Raw genomic sequence first — 26,186 nt, forward strand, 5'->3', positions numbered from 1 at the left:
GTTCTGATTATTTTTGGCCCTTTGAATTTCCTTAGAAATTTTAGAATTATATTGTCACATGATACCCTGTCCTCCGCCACATATACAACTTACTCAGATGTTTTTGGAATCGTGTTGAATCTGTAGGTCTGTTCAGCATTTCAATTTGTGTTAGATTGTACTTGTGTGTGTTTTTGCCCATTGTTGTATTTATTCCCGACCATCTGGCTACTCACTGTTTTTGATAGTTCACTGAGTGCACATTTCTAAAAATATGGCATATTTTACAATAGTAAATATTTTATTAAAAAATTTTTTTTAATGTTTTTATTTCTTTTTGAGAGAGAGAGAGAGAGGAAGAAGAAACAGAGTACTAGCGGGGGATGGGCAGAGAAAGAGGGAGACACAGAACCCAAAGCAGGCTCCAGGCTCTGAGTTGTCAGCACAGAGCCTGATGCGCGGCTTGAACTCATGAACCGAACCAAAGTCAGATGCTTAACTTACTGAGCCACCGAGGTGCCTCTACAATACTAAAGATTTTAAACGATATATTTACAATGGATCAAAAAGTACCAAATTTCTAGGATTAAATATAATAAAACATGTTCACATTCTCTATGCAGAGATACCATGCAATTTTGATTATATTGTCTAATTATTGCACCTCTGCCAAAACTTTTAATTTTCCTATGTTGAGCTTGTGTTATGTCACCTTCTAAATTTTTATATTTAGCTTCTTGGTTTTCTTTTTCTTTTTCTTTTCTTTTCTTTTCTTTTTTTTCAATATATGAAGTTTATTGTCAAATTGGTTTCCATACAACACCCAGTGCTCATCCCAAAAGGTGCCCTCCTGGATACCCATCACCCACCCTCCCCTCCCTCCCACCCCCCATCAACCCTCAGTTTGTTCTCAGTTTTTTTTTTTTTTTTTAAATTTTTTTTTTCAACGTTTTTTATTTATTTTTGGGACAGAGCGAGACAGAGCATGAACGGGGGAGGGGCAGAGAGAGAGGGAGACACAGAATCGGAAACAGGCTCCAGGCTCTGAGCCATCAGCCCAGAGCCTGACGCGGGGCTCGAACTCCCGGACCGCGAGATCGTGACCTGGCTGAGGTCGGACGCTTAACCGACTGTGCCACCCAGGCGCCCTTTTTCTTTTCTTTTTTTTTTTTTTTTTTAAATTTTTGTTCTCAGTTTTTAAGAGTCTCTTATGCTTTGGCTCTCTTCCACTCTAATCTCTTTTTTTTTTTCTTCTTGGTTTTTTTGTAAGGGAGTGAGCAAATAACCAGAAACAGTTATTTCTGTTGTTTCTTTTTATTGTTTTTTATTCATTATTATTATTATTATTATTATTATTATTATTATTTTTACTTCTGTTCCTTTCTGACATGGAACACCACAGCATTGTTGAGTAAAAGTCATTCATATTTTCTTCCTGACATTAACAGAAAGTGTTTGTTATATTTCTTTCACTAAGTGATATTTATTGCAGTTTTCTAGTAGATAAACTTTCTCAAGTTATAGGAATTTTCTCCTTTTTCTTTAGTTTTTCCCTCAACCTCCAAGGAATTTGTGTTCAATTCTTCCAAGTTTTTTCCCTTCTTTTTTTATTGAAATAAAATTAACATAGTGCTATATTAGTTTCAGGTGTGTAATACAGTGATTCAACAGTTCTGTACATTATCCAATGCTCATCAAGATAGGTGTACTCTTAATCCCTTTTATCTGTTTCACCCATCCTCCCACCCCCAGCCACCAGTTTGTTCTTTGTATTGAAGAGTCTGTCTCTTTCATTTGTCTTTTTTCTTTGTTTATCTGTTTTATTTCTTAAATTCCACATGTGGGTGAAATCATATGGTATTTGTCTTTCTCTGACTGACTTACTTCACTTAGCACTATACCCTCTAAGTCTATCTGTTTTGTTGCAAATGGAATAATCTCATTCTTTTTTATGGCTAGTGGCATCCTATTTTATATATATACACACACACACACACACACACACATATATATATATATATATATATATATATATATACACACAACATATATACTTGTATATACATGTACCACATCCATTCACCTACGGATGGACACTTGGGCTGTTTCCATGTTTTGGCTATTGTAAATAATGCTGCAATAAATATAGGGGTGCATATATCTTTTTGGATTCATGTTTTCATTTTTTTTGGGTAAAGATTCAGTACTGGAATTCCTGGATCATAGGTAATTCTATTTTTAATTTTTTGAGGAACCTCCATACTGTTTCCACAGTGGCTGTACCAATTTGCATTCCTACTAACAATGTGTGAGGGTTCCTTCTTCTCCACATCCTTGCCAACATTTGTTGTTTTGTTTTTGATTTTAGCCATTTTGACTCGTGTGAGGTGATATCTCATTGTAGTGTTGATGTACATTTTCCTGATGATGAGTGATGTTAAGCATCTTTTCACATGTCTGTTGGACATCTGTATGTCTTTGGAGAAAAATCTGTTCATATTTTTCATTGGATTTTTTTTTTTTTTTTGGTGTTGAGTTGTATTAAATTCTTTATACATTTTGGATATCAACCCCTTATTGAATGTATCATTTGCAAATAACTTCTCCCATTTGGTAGGTTACCTTCTCATTTTGTTGATGGTTTCCTTTACTGTGCAAAAGCTTTTCATTTTAATGTAGTCCCAATAGTTTATTTTTGTTTTCATTTACCTTGTTTCAGGAGACATATCTGGAAAAATGTTGCTGTGACCAATGTCAGAGAAATTACTTGCCTGTGCTCTCCTCTAGGCTACTTATGGTTTCAAGTCTCACAGTTAGGTTTTTAATCCATTTTGAGGTAACTTTCGTGTATGTTTAAGAAAATTGTCCAGTTTCATTCCTTTTCTTGTACCTGTCTAGTTTTCCCAGCAGCATTTATTGAAAAAACTGTCTTTTTCCTATTGCATATTCTTGCCTCCTTTGTCATAGAGTAATTGGCCATATAATCATGGGTTTATTTCTGAGCTCTCTATTCTGTTCCATTGATCTATGTGTCTGTTTTTGTGCCAGTACCATTCTGTTTTAATTACAACTTTGTCATGTATCTTGAAAACTGGGATTGTGATACCTCCAGTTTTGTCCTTTTTTTCAAGATAGCTTTGGCTTTTAGGGGTCTTTTATGGTTCTAATACAGATTTTAGGATTGTTTGTTCTAGCTCTGTGAAAATGCTGTTAGTATTTTGATAGTGATTGAATAAAATCTGTAGATTGCTTTGGGTAGTACCGACATTTTAACAGTATTTGTTCTCCCAGTCCATGAGCATGGTATATCTTTCCATTTGTGTCATCTTCAGTATCCTTCATCAGTGTTTTATAATTTTCAGAGTACAGGTGTTTCACTTCCTTGATTAAGCTTGTTTCTAGATATTTTATTTTTGTGTGCAATTTTTGTAAGTGGGATTGTTTTCTTAATTTCTCTTTCTGCTACTTTATTATTCATGTACAGAATGCAACATATTTCTGTATGTTGATTTCATATTCTGTGAACTTACTGAATTCATTTATCAGTTCTATAGTTTTTTTTGGTGGAATATTTAGGGTTTTCTCTATGTAGTATCATGTCATGATAAAATTTTCCTTTTTCCTTACCAATCTGGATGCATTTTGTTTCTTGTTCTTGTCTGATTGCTGTGGCTAAGACTTCCAGTACTGTGTTGGAAAACAGTGGTATGAGTATAAATCTTTATCTCATTCCTGACCTTAGAGAAAAAGCTCTGTTTTTCACCATTAAGGATGATATTAGCTGTGGGTTTCTCATATATGGTTTTTATTATGTTGAGGTTTATTTCCTCTAAGCCTACTTTGTTGAAAGTTTTTATCTTGAAAGAATATTGAATTTCATCAGATGATTTATCTGCATCTATTAAGATAACCATATGGTTTTTATCCTTTTCTTGTTGATGTGAGGTGTCATGTTTGTTGGTCTGCACATAAATCCCACTTCATTGTAGTGAATGATTTTTTAATGTATTTTTGAATTCAGTTTGCTAATATTTTGTTGAGAATTTTTGTATCTATGTTCATTAGAGATATTGGCCTGTAATTCTCTTTTTTTTGTAGTATCTTTATCTGGTTTTGGCATCAGGATAATGTTGACCTCATAGAATGTATTTGGATGTTTTCCTTCCTCTCTTTTTTTGAATAGTTTGAGAAGAATAGCTATTAACTCTTCTTTACCTTCTTGGTAGAATTCACCTGTGAAGCTGTCTGTTCTTGGACTTTTGTTTGTTGTGAGTTTTTTGATAATTGACTCAATTTCATTGCTAGTACTTGGTGTGTTCAAATTGTCTTTTTCTTTGTGATTCAGTTTTTGGAGGTTATATGTTTTTAGGAATGTATTCATTTCTTCTAAGTCATCCAGTTTGCTGGCTTATAATTTTTCATAATCTCTGATAATCCTTTGTATTTCTGTGATGTTCGTTGTTAATAGTGCTCTTTGATTTGTGATTTTGAGTCCTCTCCTTTTTTTTTTTTTTTATGTCTGTTTATTTATTTTTGAGAGAGAACTTGAACAGAGGGGAAGGGCAGAGAGAGTGGGAGACAAGAGAACTTCCCAAGCAGGCTCTGTGCCATCAGCATGGAGCTTGATGAGAGGCTCAAACATATGAATTGTGAGATCATGACCTTGCCGTTTACTTAATTGACCGAGTCACCCAGATGTCCCTTTCCTTTTTTTTTGATGAGTGTGGCTTAAGGCTTATTAGTTTTATCTTTTCAAAGAACAAGCTCCTGGCTTCGTTGATTTGTTCTTTTTTTTTTTAATTTCTATTTCATTTGTGTTTTAATCTTTGTTATTTCATTCTTTCTCCTGTTTTTGGGTTTTGCTTCTTCTCTTTCTAGCTTTAGGTATAAGGATTGGTTTTTTATTTGAGACTTTTCTTCTTGAGGTAGGCCTGTATTGTTATAACCTTCCTCTTAGAACAACTTGCTGCATCCTAAAGATTTCACACCATTGTCTTTTTATGTTCATTTATCTCCATGTATTTTTATTTTTTTAATTTTATTTATTTTTTTAAATGTTTTCTTTATTTTTGAGAGAGAGGTGGGGGAGGGGCAGAGAGAGACACACACAGAATCCGAAGCAGGCTCTCTACTCAGCGCTGTCAGCACAGAGCCTGATGCAGGGCTTGAACTCATGAACTGCAAGATCATGACCTGAGCCAAAGTCAGATGCTTAACCGACTGAGCCACCCAGGGGCCCCTCCATGTATTTTTAAAATTTCCTCTTTGATTTCTTCATTTATCAGTTGGTTTTTTAAAAATTTTATTTTAAAATCTATTTTTTCTTCCACATTTTAATGTAAATATCAGTTAACATACAGTATAATAGTTTTAGGCACAGAATTTAGTGATTCAACACTTAAATACAACACCTGGTGCTCATCACGAGTGCCCTCCTTAATTCCCATTACCTATTTAACCCATAACTCCTGTCTACCTCTTCTCTGGTAACCATCAGTTTGTTCTGTATAGTTACGAGTCTGTTTGTTGGTTTTCCTGTCTTTCCACCTCTGCCACCATGTTTTGTTTTTGTTTTTGTTTTTGTCTTGTTTCTTAAATTCCACATATGAGTGAAATCATATGGTATTTGTCTTTCTCTGACTTATTTCACTTAGCTTAATACATTCTAGCTCCATCCATGTCATTGCAAATGGCGAGATTTCATTCTTTTTGATGGCTGAGTAATAATATTCCATTGTACGTATATACCACATCTCTCCTTTATTCATCAAATATTGATGGACATTTGGACTCTTTCCATAATTTAGTGATTGTTGATAATGCTGCTGTACACATCAGGGTGCATGTATTCTTTCAAAATAGTATTTTTGTATCTTTGACCCATTGATTGTTTTGTATCTTTGACCCATTGATGTTGATAGCATGTTCTTTAACCTCCATGTGTTTGTGTTCTCTCCAGATTTTTCCATGCAGTTGATTTCTAGTTCATACCATTGTGGTTGGAAATTATGCATGAAAAGATTTCAATCTTTTTAAATTTGCTGAGACTGGTTTTTTTTTTTGCCAGTATGTGATCTATTCTGGAGAATGTTCCATGTGTACTTGAATGTGTATTCTGCTGTTTTTGGGTGGATGGAATGTTCTGAATATATCTGTTAGCTCCATCTAGTACAATGTGTAATTCAAAACCATTGTTTCCTTGTTGATTTTCTGTTTGGATGATCTATCCACTGATATAGGTGAGGTGTTAAATTCCCCTACTATTACTGTATTACTACCTGTTTCTTTATGTTTGTTAACAGCTGCTTTATATGTTTAGGTGCTCTCATATTGAATGCACAAATATTTACAATTGTTATATCGTGTTTGCTTGTTCTCTTATGATTATGTAATGTCCTTCTTTGGCTCTTGACAGTGTTTGTTTTAAAGTCTCTTTTGTCTGATACGAGTTTTGTTTTCACTTCCATTTGCATGATAAATGTTTTATCATCCCTTCACTTTCAATCTCCATGTATCTTTAGGTCTGAAATTAGGCTGTTGTAGACAGTACATGAATGGGTCTTGTTTTTTATTAAGTCACCCTATGTCTTTTGATTGGAGCATTTAACCCATTTATATTCAAAATAATTGTTAGGTATTACTTATTGCCATTTTGTCACTTGTTTTATCGTTGTTTTTGTACTTTTTCTCTGCCCCTTTTTTCTCTTGCTCTCTTGTGGTTTGATGGCTTTTTTAAGTGACATACTTGGGTTCCTTTTTATTTTTTGCAGGTTTTTTGATTTGTGGTCACCATTAGGTTTATATATAATATCTTGTGCATATAGCAGTCTATATTAGGATGATGGTCACTTATGATTGAACCCATTCTAAAAGTGCTCTAAAAGAGAGAATTTTTACTCTCCCCCTACCATGTTTTAGGTATATGGTGTCATACTTTATGTTCTTTTATTTTGTGAATCCCATGACTGATTTTTACAGATGTACTTGATTGTACTCTTTTTGTGCTTTAACTTCCATATGGGATTTATAAGTGATTAATCTACTACCTTTTATGTTCATGTGTACCTGTGAATTTTTTTCCTTACTTCTGCATATGGTACTTTCTTTCCACTCAAAGAATCCCCCCTTTAACATTTCTTATAAGGCTGGTTTAGTGGTGATGAATTCTTTTAAGTTTTGTTGGTCTGGGAACCTCTTTGTCTTGCCTTTTATTTTCAATGATAGCCTAGCTGGATAGAGTATTCTTGGTTGCAGGTTTTTTCCTTTTAGCACTTTGACAGTATCTTGCCACTCCCTTCTGGCCTGCAAAACTCTGCTGAAAGATCAGTGTATAGCCTTATGGGGTTTCCCTTGTATGTAACTGTTTTCTTTTGCTGCTTTTAAAATTCTTTATGATGACTTCTTGCCATTTTAATTACTATGTGTTGTGTGGTGTAGACCTCCTTGGGTTGATTTTTTTTGGGTTTCTCTGTGCTTTTTGGATCTGGATGTCTGTTTCTTTTTCCAGTTTAGGGAAATTTTGAGCTATTATTACTTCAAATAAATTTTCTGCTCCCTTTTCTCTTTCTTCTTCATCTGGGATCCCTGTAATGCAAATGTTATCATGCTTGATGGTGTTGCAGAGTTCCCTTAACCTATTCTCATTTATTATTGTTCTTTGGTTGCTTTCCATTCTTCTGTCTTCCAGCTTGCTGATATGATCTGCTTCCTTTAGTCTACCATTTATTACCTGCAGTGTATTGTAAATTTCAGCTATTGAGTTCTTCAACTCTGGTTGGTTCTCTTTCATATTTTCTGTCTCTTTGTTGAAGGTCTTACTGAGATCCTCCACTCTTAAGTCCAGTGAGTACATTTATGACCATTACTTTAAATTCTCTATCAGGTGTATTGCTCATCTCTGTTTTATTTAGCTGTTTTGCTGTGATTTTGTTCTATTCTTTCATTTAAGACATATTTGCCTATCTCCTCGTTTCTTTTTTTTTTTTTTTTATTTTTTTTAACGTTTATTTATTTTTGAGACAGACAGAGACAGAGCATGAACAGGGGAGGGGCAGAGAGAGGGGGAGACACAGAATCCGAAACAGGCTCCAGGCTCTGAGTTGTCAGCACAGAGCCCGACGCAGGGCTTGAACTCACGGACCGTGAGATCATGACCTGAGCCGAAGTCGGACGCTTAACCTACCAAGCCACCCAGGCGCCCCGCTCCTCCTTGTTTCTTCTAATTCACTGTTTCTTTTTCTATGTGTTAGGGAAGTCAGCTATATTCTGTTGCTCTTGAAAGTAGTGGCCTTAATAAAAAAGAGATCCTACAGTGTCAACAGTGCAGTGTTCCCCTGTTCACCAGAACCTGGCACTTAGTCATGTTTCCTGTGTGTGTTGTGTGTACCTTACTGTTGAGCTGATGTATGTTTGCCTTTAGTCCAGTTATCTGCAATTGTTCTCTTTGATCATTGTAAGCAGAGTTTACTCCTTGTGTTATTAGTGGGCCAGTCTGGGGCTGCCTTGGGCTTGAGTTGAGTCAGACCAGGCATCTGCCAGAGCTGAGGTAGAACCAAAATGCAGTGTGCTGTTCCTGTGTCATCCTCCTGTGAAGCTTTTGTTGGTGGGTGTGGCCTGTAGTGAGACCAGATGTCTACCCCCAGCCCACTACTGGGTCCACAGCTGGAGAGGTGTGTGTGGTTATCTTCCCCTCTTGCTGGGGTCGGAATCACTTTGGTGTTGTGCTAGCTCCTTCTTGGGGCTGCTTGCACACTGCCATGTTGGTAGCACTGCTTTGGATGGACTCCTGCCAAGGGCACATTGGAGGAGATAGATCCACAGGAGAACACAGGGGCAGATCACAAGGTACCAACAGGGCCTGCCTGTTCTGCCACAAGAGGCGATCTGCAGCCACCCGGGAAAACTCCCACTGATGCTGGATTGCAGGGGTGAGTCCACAGAAGAGTGTGGGCGCAGGGCATGCTGTTAGCAAGCTAGGCGTAGGGTTTTCATGCTGGGCTGTTTCTGGCAGATGTCTGTGTATCTAAGCTGGGAGGTGGGAGAGGGAATGGCATCTCCCAGCTCTTTTGTCTTAGAGAATTCTCCCAAAGATCTCTACCCCTTCAGCACATACTCTGAGTTTAGTAAACAAATTTCCCTCCTGTATACCCCAGGCATTTTTCAAACTGCTGCTTGTCTGTTGTATCTCAAAAGGGCTGTTTGTTGTGCTGCCTCTTTAAAGGCAGGGACTCCCTTTCCTGTCACCCTTTGGCTCTCCCTGAGCTGAGCCTGCTGATTTTTAAAGTTCCAGGTGTTAACACTACTGATTGAGGGAGCTCACAGAGTTAGGCCTTTCTGGTTTTTAAAGCCAAATATGGAGATTCATCTTCCCAGTGTAGTTCCCCATGCCTGGGTACCCGGTGTGGGGTCTGTTCTTTTCCCCTCTCCCATTGGTGAGTTTGGCTCCTGTGTTTCCACCCTTCTTACCCTCTTTGATGTGGCCTTTTTTATACATTTAGCTGTGGAGAGTCTGTTCTGCCAGTCTTTGGGTCATTTTCTGGGTTATTTATACTGATGTAGGTGTTACCTAGATGTATCCATGGGACAAGGTGAGCCTAGGATCTTTCTACTTTGCCATTTTCCCTGGAAGTTTAAGAATGGTTTTGTATTTTTTTTTAAGCTGGGAGAACATCTAAAGAAGAATAAAACTATACGAAATTTGGCTTTCATTGTCGTAAAGTTTTATTGGAATATAGCCATACTCATTCATTTACATGTCTATGGCTGTTTTCACCCTACAATGGAAGAATTGAGCAGTTGTGAGAGAGATGAATGGACTACAAAGTGTAAAACATTTATTTTCTAGTCCTTTACAGAAAATGTTAGATAATGTATGTTTTAGACCATCAAGACGATCACATGTTTATTCTCTTTTACCCTAATAAAGTGTCAAGTTAGGATGCTTTCAGCCACAAGTAACAGAAACTATGACCCAAACCTGCTTAAGGAATATGAACATTTATTATCACATGTAGACAATCTCCAGGGACGGTATAATCATTCTTCATGTCTGATTTTCTTGGCTTTGCATCCTACATTGTTTGTGTTTGTTCTTAAATGTCCTTCCCCTGTCCAGATGGATTCTTTGAAATACAAATCGAATTATTTGTAGAGATTGGTTCTAGGGGTTTTGTATATTTATGCTTTAGCAAATGGAGTTTAAAAACATGTTGATCTGATTTCTAATTACACAGTCATGTAGGTAGACACTATTAGTGCCTTGTGTAATAGTCATGTCCCAGGCATCAGTGACATACACACCGAGATCTTTGAAAATGTCCTCATGGTACGATATTGAATGTAACCACGGAAGTTTCCAAACCTGACTGTGTGTATGTGCATCTTCCTGTTTTCTGTCTTAAAGATCACTTTAGTGGCTGGGCTTCTTAGGAATAGTAGTGTAATAGCTTCTCGGGCATTCATGGCCCTGCAAATGAAAATGTCAATGGGGAAGGGCCTGAAGTGTTGGCCACGTGTGATGACGATGGCTGTGCTTTTGTCATCTGATATCCCGTCAGTTTCCTGAGGAATATATCCCAGAGTAGAGCTGAAGGGTGACAAAAGAGTACCTATATTTTTTGCCACTGAATCTGAATGTGTCTTTCTGCACCCAAGAATAAATGCTTCTCAAAAATTCCAGTTCCAGGAAGATGAAAAAAGTTTATAAAAAAATAAAATTTTAACTTGAAGGCAATGATTATTCTATCATTTAAAATAGTCATCCATCTAGATTATTTCTTACTGGAACATCCTACGCTTTGGGGTAGATTATCTGTTCATATGTGTGAAATATCAATCAAAATGTAAAGTTTTCATTGGAATTTATAAGGAGAAACACCATTTCTTGTGAAAATGGGAATAAAACGTTTTAAATTAAAAGGCTCAAACCTAGAAAGTGAAATGAAGTTGAAAATAAGACAATCAAAGTGAGAGAATAGAGATCTCATTAATAGTACTTTAATATCAGCCTGAATTTCTAAAATAATATAACATAATTACATACTTTTTTACAAGTTTGGATAAGTGTTCGATCCAGTGATGCAAGGTAGAGTCTCCCAGGAGATAAATGAATGTTCCCTTCAAAGAGCCATTTATCTCCATTGTATTTAACTGAATCTGGTTACAAAATGTAATCCACCTTCCTTCTGAAGTATAACCACCAGGGACAGTAGTCTTCATTCTGACTTGGCATTATCCTTTTAATTTTTCACTCTAATAACAGAGACACTTGTGGTAAGTGATTTTATTGGCGTAAGTTAAATATCTAATCTTTCTCTGTCCTTCACTTTTTGATTTCTTTCTCATACTCCTGTTTCCTAATTCCTTCCTCCTACTATTCTTTGATCGCCAGCTTTGTTTTAGCCACTTCTATGCATTTCTTTGAGATTTTGAGTCATCTTGACTCCTCCTTGTTCGTTTTCTCCCAAATCTGGTTGTTAGCTAAGTTTTGAAGTTTTGCCATCACTGCAGACTCTTCAGTGACTTAGGCTTTTGTCTCTAACCTGAATATTAGTGATCTGACAGTTGGTGTCCTTGCACCAAATTACTTACCTTTGTTCCATTAGTGAAGCAGTCGTCTTATTTTTTCTATGAAATTTTTATAAGAATATTTTTTTGTTAAAAAATAGCTTAAAATATAGTATGTCCGCATTTTAAAAAGTCCAAACACTATGAAATACGTAGCTTGAATGGATATATTTAGATAGGATTTCACAAAAACTAACATACAGCAGACAGTGCAAACCAATATTCTGAGATTTTCCAGCAAGTTACATTAGATTTAAAGGCTCTGTTGGCACATAGTCTGCTTTCCAAGGCATTGCAGGCAGCAATGCACCGAAAGTTTTGCTATGGCATAATGAAAATCCTCAGATATTTTACGTGTCTTGTTTCCTTTTCACTCAGTACATGCCCCCCTCCCCCACCACTGAGTTCATGCCTTGTATTTTAGGTTTGTTACAAAGCATTTCTATACTGATATCATATTCTGTATTATCTAGAAAGCAAATAATAATGACTTAAGCCTATACATTTATTTATCCCCCACAAAACAGTCCTAACTGAGCAAGCCAGGGCTGATATGACATTACATGCTTTCAAGGACACTTTCTGTCTTGTTCTGCTACTTTTTTTTTTTTTTGAGAAGGTATGGTAATCTTAACTTTTTAATTTTTTATAGCTATATTGAGATATACTTGGCATACAAATTACTGCATGTATTTAACGTATACAGTTGAATGAGTTTGAACATATGCATGCACCCATGATACCACCGTCACAATGGAGGTGCTATTCTTAACTTATGACTTCAGTCTCATCGTCTAACATGGATCTTTCATCTCTCAGAATTATATCGAGAGTTCAGCCGGTAGGAAGCAGAGGTCAAGGTGTTTTACTTTTAAAGGCATGACCCAGAAGTTTCCCATATCACTTCCACTCATAATCCAGTCAAAAGTCTAGTTATGGTTACCACCAGCTTCAAGGAAGACAGCCTGTAGTTGGGTGATCATGGGCCTAGCTACAATTGCAATGTTTTATTACCACAGAGGGAAGCGAGAATGGGTCCTGGAAGACCACACCCAGTCTTTGCTTTACTCTGCATGCTTAGCACCCCCAGAGGCCTTGCAGTCTCTGGCTGTCTGTCTCCACAGAATATTCATAAGCATGGTTGCACTGTGTAACCTACAAAGTGGAAAAATGGTGCTAGTGGAAGAATTGGAAAATTCTGAACTAGCTATTCCAGGATTACCTGAAAGAATTGTTAAGTCATAGTGATTAGGCTTGCTCATGAGAGTTTCTATAATCCTATAATTATATCAAAACTTCAGTGTGACATGTTTGGGGTTCTATGAGGTTTGATAGCATTGCGCCTGGATGACTGACGATCATAACCCTGGAATCTTAATAATCCTAATGTACTGGCATACTTTGGTAGGAAGATAGCCTTTGTGCTTCTTATTGTAAACCATATCTTGTACAATATATATGTGTCAGCGTATTCATTTTGCCATGTATCAAACTAAGTGCTTTGAAAGACTATCTCAAATATATAACAAATTTTTTAATTAAAATTAAAAATTTTTTTCATTTTATTTATTTTAGAGAAAGTACAAGCAGGAGAGGGACAGAAAGGGAGATAGATTCCTAAGAAGGCTCCATGCTCAGGGTAGACCTGTCGTGGGGCTCTGTCCCACCACCCTGGGATCATGACGTGAGCCAAAATCAAGAGTCAGATGCTCAACTGACTCTTGAAGGTCCAATGAGGTCCTAGGTGCCCCTACGACAAATTTTCTTATGATTAGTCTTAATGTTTATTTTACTTAACATTATCAATATACTGTTAAGCCTACTCCAGAATTATTAAGATTCCATTAGACTTGTTGATTAAAGATTATGGCAGGGAGACTAGCATCCCCCCCTCTGCTAAGATATCTGCATTCTAATTCCTGGGACCTGTGAATGTGTTACCTTCCATGGCAAAAGGGAGTTTCCAAATGTGATGAAAGGTATGGATTTTGGGATGAGAGATAATCCTGGATGATCTAGGTGGGACCAACCTAAATCTCATTAGTCTTCAAAAGTGGGAGAGGGAGGGCAGAAGAGTGGATCAGAAAGCTGTTATGGGGGACTTGGCCTACTGTTGTAGCTCTGGAAAATGGAGGAAGGGGGCTGTGCGGAACAAGGGCACCTCTAGAAGCTGGAAAAGGTGAGGAAGCTGATTCTGCCCTACAGCCTCCAGAAAGGAATGCTGCCCTGCTCAACTTTTATTTTAGCTCAGTGAGACAGATATTTGACTACTGAACTACAGAACTGCAAGATGATATATTTGTATTATTTTAAGCCATTATGACACCTTTTTTTTTTATAGTTTATATATGATATTATATATTTATTATATTTATATAATATTATTAACATAATATTAGTGTAATATTAGTTTCGGGAGTAGAATTTAGTGATTCATCACTTACATATAACACCTGGTGCTCATCATAGCAAGTACCCTCCTTAGTGCCGTCACCCATCTAGCCCATCCCCCCCCCCCACCTCCCTCCAGCACTTCTCGGTTTGTTCTCTATCGTTCAGAGTATGACACCTTTTCAACATCAAATCATCCCGTCCAACAACAAAATGTATATAAATAGAAGAAAAAAAACACCCTTATTTTATATCCCTTAGTAACATTAAAACATTTTTTCTGTAGGTCATACACATTTTGTTAAATTTGTGAAATGGCCTTTTAAAGCACAAAGTGGATTGTATCACTTTCTTCCTTAGTTGATTTTTGTAGCTTTCAAAAGCCTTCTGAATGAACCCTCAAATTCTCAGCATAGTATATGAGAACCTCCATGATTTAGTTTCTTTTTTCTCGTCTCTTCCTTTGCTGTATTTCCTCAAATATTTCCACTCCATTGGCCTATCGATACCAAATTAAACTTGAATTATTTCTAACAATAAATTTTTTTAGTAATTTCCCATGCAGTATTTACCCTTTATCTCATGTAATATGCATAAAAAATTAAAAATTACTCAAATCTAAATTATACCCTAGATTATTATTTGCTAAGCCTGGCAATCTTACTCATGATCCTTATGAGTTTTCTCTTTTGCCTCATTCTTTGTCTACAGATATCCTTCAGGGCTAAGTCAAATATAAACTTTAACATAAGCCCTCTACCTTTTACTTTCTTTATAGAATTGCTACATTGAATGTCTTTCAGACTGCAACCTTGCTGAACATTTATTTTTCTCCATTTGCCCATAATGCCTCATATCTATTAGAACCTTGATAAACATTTGCAGAATACATGAATAAATATTAGGCAATAAATCATTAGTTGAAATAAATCTCAAAATGAATGTTATTGGTAAACTCAGATAAGCTTTAAAGGAAGTTATTTTAAAGCCTAGTATAAACATTATTCTAAGTAACATGGCTTTACAGTTGCCACTAAAACCCATTTAATAAAATGGAAACTCCATATAAAATTGCTAAGTGCATAAACTAAAGGTTAGGAAGTTATGCCAACAGAGAATTCGGCCAACCAAACCAAAATGTTCCAACTCTGAAGCCGTGGGTAACCATCAAAGACATTTGCACAGTGCCCCAGACAGAATCACCAACTCTAGGAGATGCACTACCATGTTTAAATATGAATGTAGAATATTGATACTTTCCCCTTTAGGAAAAATGGCTATGAAATCTGCTATAAAACGAGTTGGAAATAATTTCTTTGAACTGATTTCTCTCTTTAAAATACAAGGTGATTGATACCGCAGACACCTGCTAGGACTTGAGCTCCAGGAAATCCATGATTACTAGGACTGGTACTGATCACCATCCCCCTGTGTAAGAATGACTCTTGGAAGATCCAGGACAAGCACCACCTACCATAGGACAGAGCAAACTTACTGTTACACTGGGAGATGTCAATGACTTTAGGAGGTTTCATCATTTCACCTGCCACATTGGACCTTCAAAAAATAAGATCATAAATTGGCCTTCTGTCTGTCCATACAATACAGGTAATAGAACTCTTTTGCTTGTGAGTAAGAAATAACTTAAAATTTTCTACAACTGACAACTATTATTGTTGTGAATTTTGCATATATTGGGCATTGTATGTGGATTAGCATTTTGGAAAACTCTCTCCCTGTCTGAGAGCACGTCAAGTCCAAGGCCACTCTGCTCATCTGCCACATGCAATCAGTGTGTCCTCGAAATTTGTGATTCAAAATATTTACCTGATATGCAAGTTGTCTTCTCTCGTTTACACATCATTTTTTGAAGTTCATGTAATATTTTTCTTGGATTAATGTGGGCCTCTAATTAACCAAGCTGTCTAGTTTTACCCCACCTAAATTTTTCAACGCAACTTCCAGAACACCCTTTCTAGTTGCAAATGTAACTATTCATTACTCTTTAAAATCCCAACCGCTTCCTTGAGGAGTTCAGGCTCTTTAGCATGGTCTGCAGACCTTTTGTCACAGGGTTGCTGCTTATTTCTTTATACATGTTTCTTGCTGTGCTTACCTCCCATTTTTTCCTAGAAATTTGCCTTCTGACAATTGTAAACCTTATCAAGGAAGGTAATGCATTTTTCTGATCTGCTATTTCCCTATTATCTATCAAAGTGGCTGGCAGAAAGTGGTGTTTAGTCTGATGCATGAATCAATGTACATTGTATTTCTTTCCTCCAGCTGATGAAAGACTACCTTCCTGCTTCAAAGCTCTTATCCTCCCTTTGACTCACTGTTTTAAACCTGTGTACATGTGTATGTAAGTGATAGCAAGCAGAAAGGGGATAAAGGGGGAACGGGGATCCAGGTGCTAGGTACAATGGATAGAAGTGGTACTTAATTTTCTGCTGTGGATGACTCCTTAGGTTCAAGTCAGAAAAAGGAAGAGATCACATTTTCATCCATTACTGTGACTTTAGGCCTCAGGATGGTTAGTGGGTAGGAAAAGATTTGGTGAGGTGCACCATCAGAGATAAAAGGGAAAGACCAGAAACCCAACTGAACTTTTACTTCTTTCAGAGACTACAGATCAACACCTGGAAAAGTACGTAAGACCTGAAATGTGTGTTGTTTTTCCATGTTTGCTATCCATACTTTACTTCCTCTCAGCATATTTTTTGAAAGTGTAAGGGAGGAAGACTGCAAACTTGACTTTGAAAACCACCAAGAAAAGTGTTGAGAAGCTAACATTACAGTCTATCATCAACCTTAGGAAAAGTGAATCCTCAGGAATGAAAAGAGGAAATGGACTGAGCCCTTGAAACTTATAGGAAGTTATGAAAGGAGCAAAGGAGTCTGGAACTGACAGGTTTTCTCAGGGCTTGGACCGTAAGTTCAAGGATTTGTGGTGGTACCTAGTTACCCTTCACAAAGTGGCTTATGAAGAGACCCTGATACTTCATTCTAAGCAATGAAATTTTCCAGCTTAATAGAGATCCAGGAGGCCAGGAAGTGAGCATCTGTTTGTGAGTAAGGGAAGAAAGGCATGATCTTGATGCAGCTCTGATAGGAGAAATATGCTTTCAACCCAGTTTGTGGAGGACTGTTTGGGGGATTTTAAGAATCACTACATCGCAACCTGGGGAGTATGGACTCCTTCAGCCTGAGCAGTACATGCTGAGGAATATCTGATCTTGAGATCAAATGGAGATGACCAGTAGAAGTTGGATTTTTGGAAAGGTTACTTAGGATGCAGTATAGACAACCGATTAGGGAGGGTAAATTTGGTGGGAGGGAAGCTGTGACAAGTAATCTAGATGAGATGATGATGATCTGAACTCAGCAGCACTAGGCTTGGAGAGAAGTGGATAAATGCAAAAGATATTTAAGAGGTAGAATTTACACAATTTGATATAGGGGATGAACGTACATGGACGTTCCATACTTCATCAAAGAATCCTTTTTTTTGGCATAACATTTTAAACACATATCAGAATACCTTTACACTGAACATATTTTGTAAGACCTAGGTCTGTGGTAAAGGATGTGTGTTTTCACGGGAAAGTACAGGTACATATAATACCGAGTTCCACTTTGGGCAGGAACATTTTGGTGAGAATGCCAACCTTGGGAGTGGAAATCATAAAAAGGGGTCTCCTAAACACTCCACATATCGAGTAGGACAGCTATCGGAAAGTGTTGTGTTCAATATTAATTGAATGTAGCTCTGCCCACAGAACTTCCCGGGTATCTAAAAGTATATTGATGTGTACAAAAAGGCTTTTTTCCTTCACAGCAAGATAAGACATTTCTCAATTCCTGGTGGCCCTGTGAGTCAGAGCCTCACAGTGTGTGTCCTGAGGTTTCAGGTGGTAGAAGGCTTCTTGGTCTTGGGTATACAAGTACTCCCACAGCTCATACGTGAGTTTGGGGTCAGGCCAAATTCAATGAAGACATGAGTAGTTCCATTAACAAATTTACCATTGAAAATAACCCTGTCATAGCCTTGGCTCTTTGCCCTCCAGAATACTCCTTCACTGGGGTGGATGATCAGGAGAGATGGAGACCTGGCCTTCCCAGAACAGACTGAAGCTGACAAGGTAGGTGCTGTTGTTGAAGTCTGCCTCCATTCGTGTCGTGCCTGCTTTTTGAGATGGGGAGCACATCCCAGATCCCAGCCCTCAGGGAATCACCACCAATTTCCTTCCTGCATCCCAAGGGGCCCCTTACCTCCGTTAGGATGTCTAACTGCCCCCCCCACCCCCCCCCCACCCCCCGCCCACCGTGGAGAACGGTGCTGTGCTGTGTGCAGCACTAGGGGTGGTGTTCATGCAGGTGAAAGATCTGGGTGGGGTCAGCGGGTCTGGTTTCTCTATGATTCCCTTTATTCTTTGCTCAGTCTCTGTTGGTGACTTTAACGGGATCAGTGATAGTTCAGGGTATAAGGATTTCATTGAAGTGTTCCATTGATAGAATGAGATCAGTAAGTTTAGACCAGACCCAAGCTGACATTACCAGGTATGTGACATAATGAAATGAACCTCTTCAAGTCATTTTAGTTATGAATTGTATTGTTTATTTGCCTATTATCATCAGTATTATTTAAACTGATAATTTTGAAAGATGTGTAAATATCTTAAAAATTTATTTTCAACTTTATTGATATACAATGTTACATTTCTGCCAGGTATATGACATAGCGATTTGCCATTTCTGTACATTACAAAATGTTCACCACAGTCAATGTAACCATGTGTCACTATACAAAGTTGTTATACTATTATTTATAAATGGAAGATGGTACTTCTTAATCCCCTTTATGTGTTATGCTTATCCCTACTCTGCTCTCTCCTCAAGGCAACCAATAGTTCTGAGTCGATTTCTGTTTTTCTTTATTTGTTTATATTTTAGATTCCACATATAAATGAAATCATAGGTATTTGCCTTAATTCACTTAGCATAATATCCTCTAGTTCCATCCATGTTGATGCAAATGGCAATATTCCATTCTTTTTCATGGCTGAGTAATCTTCTATTTTGTATGTACCTTGTATCTTCTTTATCCATTCTTCAATTGATGGACACTTAGCCATATCTTGGCTCATCTAAGTAATGTTTCAGTAAACATAAGGGTACATATGTCTTTCTGAATGAGGGTTTTCATTTTCTACAGGTAAATACCCAGAAGTACAGTTACTGGATGGCTTGTCTATGTTTTTTTAAAGCTTATTTGAGAGAGAGGGTACAAATGGTGGCAGAGGCAAGACAGCTCCACAGTGACATCCGTGAGCCTGATGCAGTGCCCACACCCATAAATTGCGAGATCATGACCTATGCCGAGTCAGATGCTCAACCGACTTGAGCCACTCAGGTGACCCAAGGTATTACTATTTTTAACCTTCAAGGAATCTTCCCATTGTTTTTGCCTACAGGATGCATTTATATTCCCACCAATAGTGCACTAGAGTTCCTTTTTCTCCACATATTTGCTAACACTTGTTATTTCTTGTCTCGGTGCCATTCTGACAGCTGTGAGGTGATAGCTCATTGTGCTTTTGATTTGCATTTCTCCAATGATGAGTGACGTTGAGCATCTTTTCATGTGTCTGATGGTTATGTGTATGACTTATTTGAAAAATGACTATTCAGGTCCCCTGCCTATTTTTTAAATAAGGTTAGTATTATTTTTGGTGTTGAGTTGTGTGAGTTCTTTATATATTTTGAATATTAATACCTTATTGGATATATCATTTGCTAATACTGTCTCCCATTGAACAGGTTGCCTTTTCATTTTGTTGAAAATTCCCATCACTGGGCAAAATCTTCTGGTTTGACATAGTTCCAGTAGTTCATTTTTGCTGTGTTTCCCTTACCTGAGGAGATGTCCATAAAATGTTGCTAAGGCTAGGGTCCAGGTTATTCTTTAAGAAAGTGGTCCAGTTTTTGCAACACTATTTATTGAAGAGACTATGTTTTCTCCTTTGTATATTCTTGCCTCTTCTGTCATATATTAATTGACCATAAATGTGTAGATTCTTGGAATCTCTACCCTGTTCCCTTGATATGTGTTGATATTTTTGACTACTGTAGCTTTGTAGTATATATTTAAATCTGGGATTCTGAGATCTCTCGTTTTGTTCTTTTTCAAAATTGCTTTTGCAATTTGCGGACTTTTGTAATTCCATGAGTATTTTAGGATTGTATGTTCTAGTTCTGTGGGAAAAGAAACTGTTGGTATTTTGATCAGGATTGCATGGAACCTGTAGATTGCTTTGGGTAGAATGCACAGTTTAACAATATTCTTCCAATCCATGAGCATGGTTTCCTTCCTCTGGGTCTTATAGTTTTCAAGTATACGTCTTCCACCAACTTGGTTATATTTTTTCCTAGGTTTTTTATTCTTTTTAATGCAATTTTAAGTGGGATTATATTCTTAATTTTGTATCCTGAATTTTGATGAATTCATTAGTTTTAACAGTGTGTTGAAATCTTTAGGGTTTCCATATATGGTATCATGTCATCTAGAAATAGTAACAGTTTTGCATCTTCCTTACCAATTTTAGATAACTTTATTTCTTAGTCTTCTCCAATTGCTGCAGCTAGTACTTCTAGTAGTATGTTGAATACAAGAGATGAAGCTGGACATCCTTTTCTTGTTCCTGATCTTAGAAGAAAGGCTTTAGTTTTTCATCACTGAGTATGATGTTGGCTGAGGATGTGTCATGTACTGCCTTTCTTATGTTGAGGTATATTCCCTCTACACATACTTTGAGAGTTTTTATCATAAATGAATGCTGAATTTTATCAAGTGCTTTATATGGTTTCGGGAGTAGAATCCAGTGACTGATCTCTTCCATATGATACCTAGTGCTCATCCTGAAAAGTGCCCATGGTAATGCCCGCCACCCATTTAACCCACCCTCCCTTCCAGCAACTTCTCTATATTTAAGAGTCTTATGGTTTGCCTCCCTGTTTTTATCTTATTCTTACTACCCTTCCCCTATGTTCATCTGTGGAGTTTCTCAAATTCCACATATGAGTGAAATCATATGATAATCTTTCTCTGACTTATTTTGCTTAGCATAATACCCTCCAGTTCCATCCACGTTGTTGTAAATGGCAAGACTTCTTTTTCATCATTTGTCATTGTGTGTGTGTGAGATATATATGTGTATATACGTATATTACATCTTCTTAATCCATCACTTGATGGACATTTGGGCTCTTACCATAATTTGGATAGTGCTGCTATGAACATTGGCATGAGTGTGCCCCTTCAAATCAGTATTTTGTATCCTTTGGATGAATGCCTAGTAGTGCAATTGCTGGGAACAACACTAAAAGGCAACCAATGGAATTGGAGAAGATATTTGCAAATGCCACATTGGATAAAGGGTTAGTAACCAAAATCTATAAAGATCTTACCAAACTCAACACCCCCCAAGCCCAAATAATCCAGTTAAGTGATGGGCAGAAGACATGAATGGACATTTCCAGATGGCAAACAGACCTATAAAACATGCTTAATATCACTCATCATCAGAGAAATACAAATGAAAACCAATTCTGACCACCTCACACTGGTCAGAATGGCTAAAATTAACAACTCAGGGAACAGTAGAGAAAGGGGAACGCTTGTGCACTGTTGATGGGAATGCAAACTGGTGCAGCCACTCTGGAAAACAGTCTGAAGTTTCCTCAAAAAATTAAAGTGACCTCTTTTAATGTCCATGACTCATTTAGCCCATCCTTCCCCCACCTCCCCTCCAGCAACCCTCAGTTTATTCTGTATATTTAAAAGACTCTTATGGTGTGCCTCTCTCTCTGTTATTATTTTTCCTTCCCTTCCTGTATGTTCATCTGTTGTTTTTAAATTCCACAAATGAGTGAAATCATCTGTTATTTGTCTTTCTCTGCCTTATTTTGCTTAGCATAATACTTTCTAGTTCCATCCACATTGTTGCAAATGATAAGAGTTCATTTTTTTTATCCCCAGTTTCTTTTTTCAAATAATGAACTCTGTTTTAAAGTATTTCATTGTTTTTTTCCTTTTATTAATTTTGGGTGTGTTTTTTAGTTTTTCTGACTCCATTAAGTGTTGCTTCTGATGGCTCTATTGTCATATATGTCCTTCTAGGAACTGCTTTTGTGTCTCAAAGATTTTTGACCATGATATTTCCAGTTTTATTTGTGTCCTCATGTTTAAGTTCCTTCTTGTTTTCTCCATTAATTAACCCATTGGTTGTTTAGTAGTATGTTGTTTCACATCCATGTTTTCTGGTTTTTCTAGTTTTATTTTTGTAATTGATTTCTAGTTTCATACCATTGTGTTTGCAAAAGATCAATCTTTTTGAATTTATTTAAATTTGTGTTCTTACATGTGATGTATCCTGGAGAGTGTTTCATGTGCATATAAAGAACGTGTGTTCTGCTATTTGTGGATGGCATGTTATGTGTATATTTTAAGTTCATTTGGTCTAATATATCATTTCAAGCCACTCTTTCTTATTGACTGTCTGTGTGGATGATCTTTCTATTGCTGTAAGTGGGGTGTTCAAGTTCCCTACTATCAGTGTATTATTGTCAATTTCTCCCCTGTGTCTGTTAATATTTTTTTTATATATTCAGGTGCGCCTATGGTAAGTGCACAGATATTTACAGTTGTTGTATCCTCTTGCTTATCACTTATTGCCCTTGTATATTGCTATAGTCTTTTTCTTAGTTTATTATGTCTGATATAAGTATAGCTACACTGGCTTTCCCCCCCCTGCTTCTATTTGCATGGAATATCTTTATATATTCCTTAACTTTCAGTTTGTATGTGTCTTTAGGTCTGAAGTGGGTCAACAACATATGGGTGGATCTTTTGTTTTCTTTTTGAAATCCATTCAGTCTGTCTATTTTGATTGGAACATTCAGTCCATTTAATTTAAGGTAATTATTTAATATATATGTGCTTGTTCCCATGTTGTTAATTTTATTTTCCTTTTTTCTTCTCTTTCTTCCCTTGTGATTCCTTTCTTTTATAGTTTGATTTGTGGTTACCATGATGTTCATATATAACATCCTATGCATATAGCACTTCATGTAAAGGTGACTGTTGCTTAAGTTTGAACACATTCTAAAAGAATTATGTTTTTACTCCCTCTTCCATGTATATGAAATATTTCCTATCTTTTTTGTATCTCTTAACTGTGTGTGAAATTGATATTAGTATTTTTGTAAATTTTTGGTCTGCTTTTTCTCTATTGGCTCTTTTTTCCTTTCAAAGAAGTCTAATATGTCTTAGATGGCCATTTTAGTGGTGATACACTCTAACTTTTGTTCATCTGGAAACTTCTTTATGTCTCCTTCAATTCTGAATGCTAACCTTCCTGGTTTCAGTATACTTGGTTGTAGGTTTTTTCCTTTCAGTACTTCAAATATACCATACCACTGCATTCTGGCCTGCAAAGTTTCTGTTCAAGAATCAACTTAAAGCTTAAAATGGGTTTTCTTGCAAGTAAGCAATTGCTTTTCTTTTGCTCCTTTAAAAATTCTCTTTAATTTTTATGTCATAATTAGTATCTGTCCTGATGTGGGCCTTTTTGGGTTCACACTGGAGCTTGATGTCTGTTTCATTCCCCAGTGTAGGGAAATTTTCAGTGATTATGTCTTTAAGTTTTCTATGTGAATGGCATTATCCTTGATGTTGTTCTAGAGGTTTCTTCTTTTAGATCACTGATCTGTCCTGCATCTTGTTATCTGCTATTGATTCTCTGTACTCTATTTTTCATTTCAGTTGTTGTACTTTACAGCTCTGATTGGTTATATTTTCTGCTTCCTTGCTGAAGTTTTCAAGCTGCTCATCCACTCTTCTCTCAAGTGTGGTCATCTTCATGACTATTGCTTTGAACTCTTGATCAGGTAGGTCATTTATCTCCATATTGTTAATTCTTTTTCTGAAGTTGTGTTGTTCTTTCATTTGGAACATACTCATCTTTTTCCTCATTTTGTCTGACTCTGTTTGTCTCTATGTATGAGGTCAGCTACGTCTCCTGGTCTTAAAGTTACTGGCCCTATATAGAAGAAATCTTGGGGTTTCCTTTAGTAGAACCAGATGTTCCAGTGGTGTCTCCTATGTTTGCAGCTGGGTGAAAGTCCTGGGTACAACTTGCCACGGGTTTGGTGGTAAGCATGGCTGCCTCCTTCTCTCACTAGGGCAAGACTTGCTTTGGAATGGTGCTGGTTCTGGACCGGGTTGACCACAAGGCATGGCAGGGTAATAGTCGCTATACAGGAACACCTGCAATGATAAGTCCACAGGATAGATGTCGAATGACCAACTGGCACCTACCTGTGTCAGGCCAGCTAGGTTCAAGAGGGGCAAGAAAAGTGGTACCTGCCAGCACTTCTGTATCTGGAGATAGTTCCTGCCCCCCTGGCACATGTCCTAGTCTATAAATGTCCTACATGTGTAGCTTGGGCACTTTTCAAACTGCTGCCTCTAGGGTCTCATTGTACTTGAGCCCTTTAAGGGTGTATCCCTCTTTCTGATAGCCCTTCACTCTTACTGAAGTTAACCCCCTGCTTATTTTCAAAGCCTGATGTTATGGGGCTCATCGAGCCAATGCAGATCCCTGTGACTGAGCCTGCCCAATGAGGGACTTCAAACCCTCATCCTTCAGGGAGGACCTCCACCCCTGTGATATCCTTCCTGCTGGTTGGTCACTGAGGGTTTTGTCAGGACTGCATCTCTGCCCATCATACCTTTCTAGATGTAGCTTTGTCTTCGTATCTTTAACTGTGGAAAAGCTGTCCTGCCAGTCTTCGGGTTGTTCTCAGAATAAGGTGTACTATATGCCGTTGCAGCCTTGTGTCTGCAGGAGGAATTGAGCTCAGATTCTTCACCTCTCTTCTTGACCAGTAAAAGACTATTAGACATAGGTAAAAAACACACACACACACACAAAAACTAGATTGAGGTAGAACTAACAGAACTTAGTTATGGCAGGATATGAGTTGTATAAGTAAAGGAGGAGTAAATGCACCTGAGTCGATTAATTATTCATCATTATTCTCTGTGGTATATATTTTGACTTCCATATTTTATGGAAGGCTTGAACAGTTGTGGGTAAATATATTGAATCTAAAAGATTATTGGTCTGGCAGATGCAGAGCGAGAGGATCCTGAGCTCCCTTCCTCCCAGGGACACACTGAGGCAATAACTACATATAAGGCAACTCACTCTGAAAATGACCTGTGACTGGCAGAATAGATTCCCACCACTGAAGGTATAAAGAGAAGGTCACGTTGACAAGAATAGGAGGGGGAGGGAGGTGGTCGTGAACCAAACTCCCAATGTGGTGACCCCTTGCAGTAGAAATATCACAGGTGTGGAGTTACTCCCTGAAGAACTAGGGGATCAAGCTCCACATTAGGTGCCCACAGCCCTGGAAAGCTTTCACTAAAAAGATAAGCACCCATAATGTCTGGCTTTGGCAGATCCTGAGGGGGCTATAGGAAATAAAGACTCCTCTTTTAAAGGACAAGCACACTCTATCTCTTGCACAGAAGCAGCACTTTGAAACCTGTCTGGATTATATGTGAAGGAGGCTCACTGACTAATTTTAGGGCGTGTGCTGGAGGGGCAGAAATCTGTAGGAGCTTTTTTGGGAGTATCAGGGGGTGCCATTTTTCTTGCCTTCCTTCAGCCTAGCCTTGCAGGAGGCAGTTCAGGCACTGTCCATCTACCTTGCTACTAGTTCTCACCCCACCCTGGTATTTTTGTGCAGATCTACATCACCCAAGCTGCCCCCCACTGCAGGTGTCCCTTCATAATAACTCCTGCCACAGTGGTGGGGGAAAGGAGCCAGCTATGCTGGGAGCCAACCCCACCTCCTGCAAGCTGATAGCCATGACTACTGGGGGCATGCTGGTGGGCTGGATTGGTCGCCTAGGGGGCTGGCAGCCACCCCCCAATAGTTGCTGAATTACAACAGGAGGGCACATGCAGGAGTCACCCCTGGTGATCAGAAACTACTGAGCCTCCCACGACATTTTCTACATAAGGCTGCTACTTTCAAGAACAGGAAATAGAGCTGACCTACCTAATAGAGAGAGGCAGACGAAATTGCTTCAAACAAACAACTGAGGTAATCTACCTGAGAAAGAATTCAAAATAACCGTCAAAAAGATGCTCACAGAACTCGAGTGAGAAAGTTAGTAT

General features: G+C 37.7%; 1 pseudogene; it reads right to left on the bottom strand.

Annotated features, from left to right (window-relative positions):
* Positions 1–10,162: 10,162 nt before the first annotated feature.
* LOC115525416 lies at positions 10,163–19,070 on the bottom strand (annotated as a pseudogene).
* Positions 19,071–26,186: the final 7,116 nt, after the last annotated feature.

This window comes from Lynx canadensis, chromosome D1, assembly GCF_007474595.2.
Source record: "Lynx canadensis isolate LIC74 chromosome D1, mLynCan4.pri.v2, whole genome shotgun sequence".
NCBI classification, from domain to species: domain Eukaryota; kingdom Metazoa; phylum Chordata; class Mammalia; order Carnivora; family Felidae; genus Lynx; species Lynx canadensis.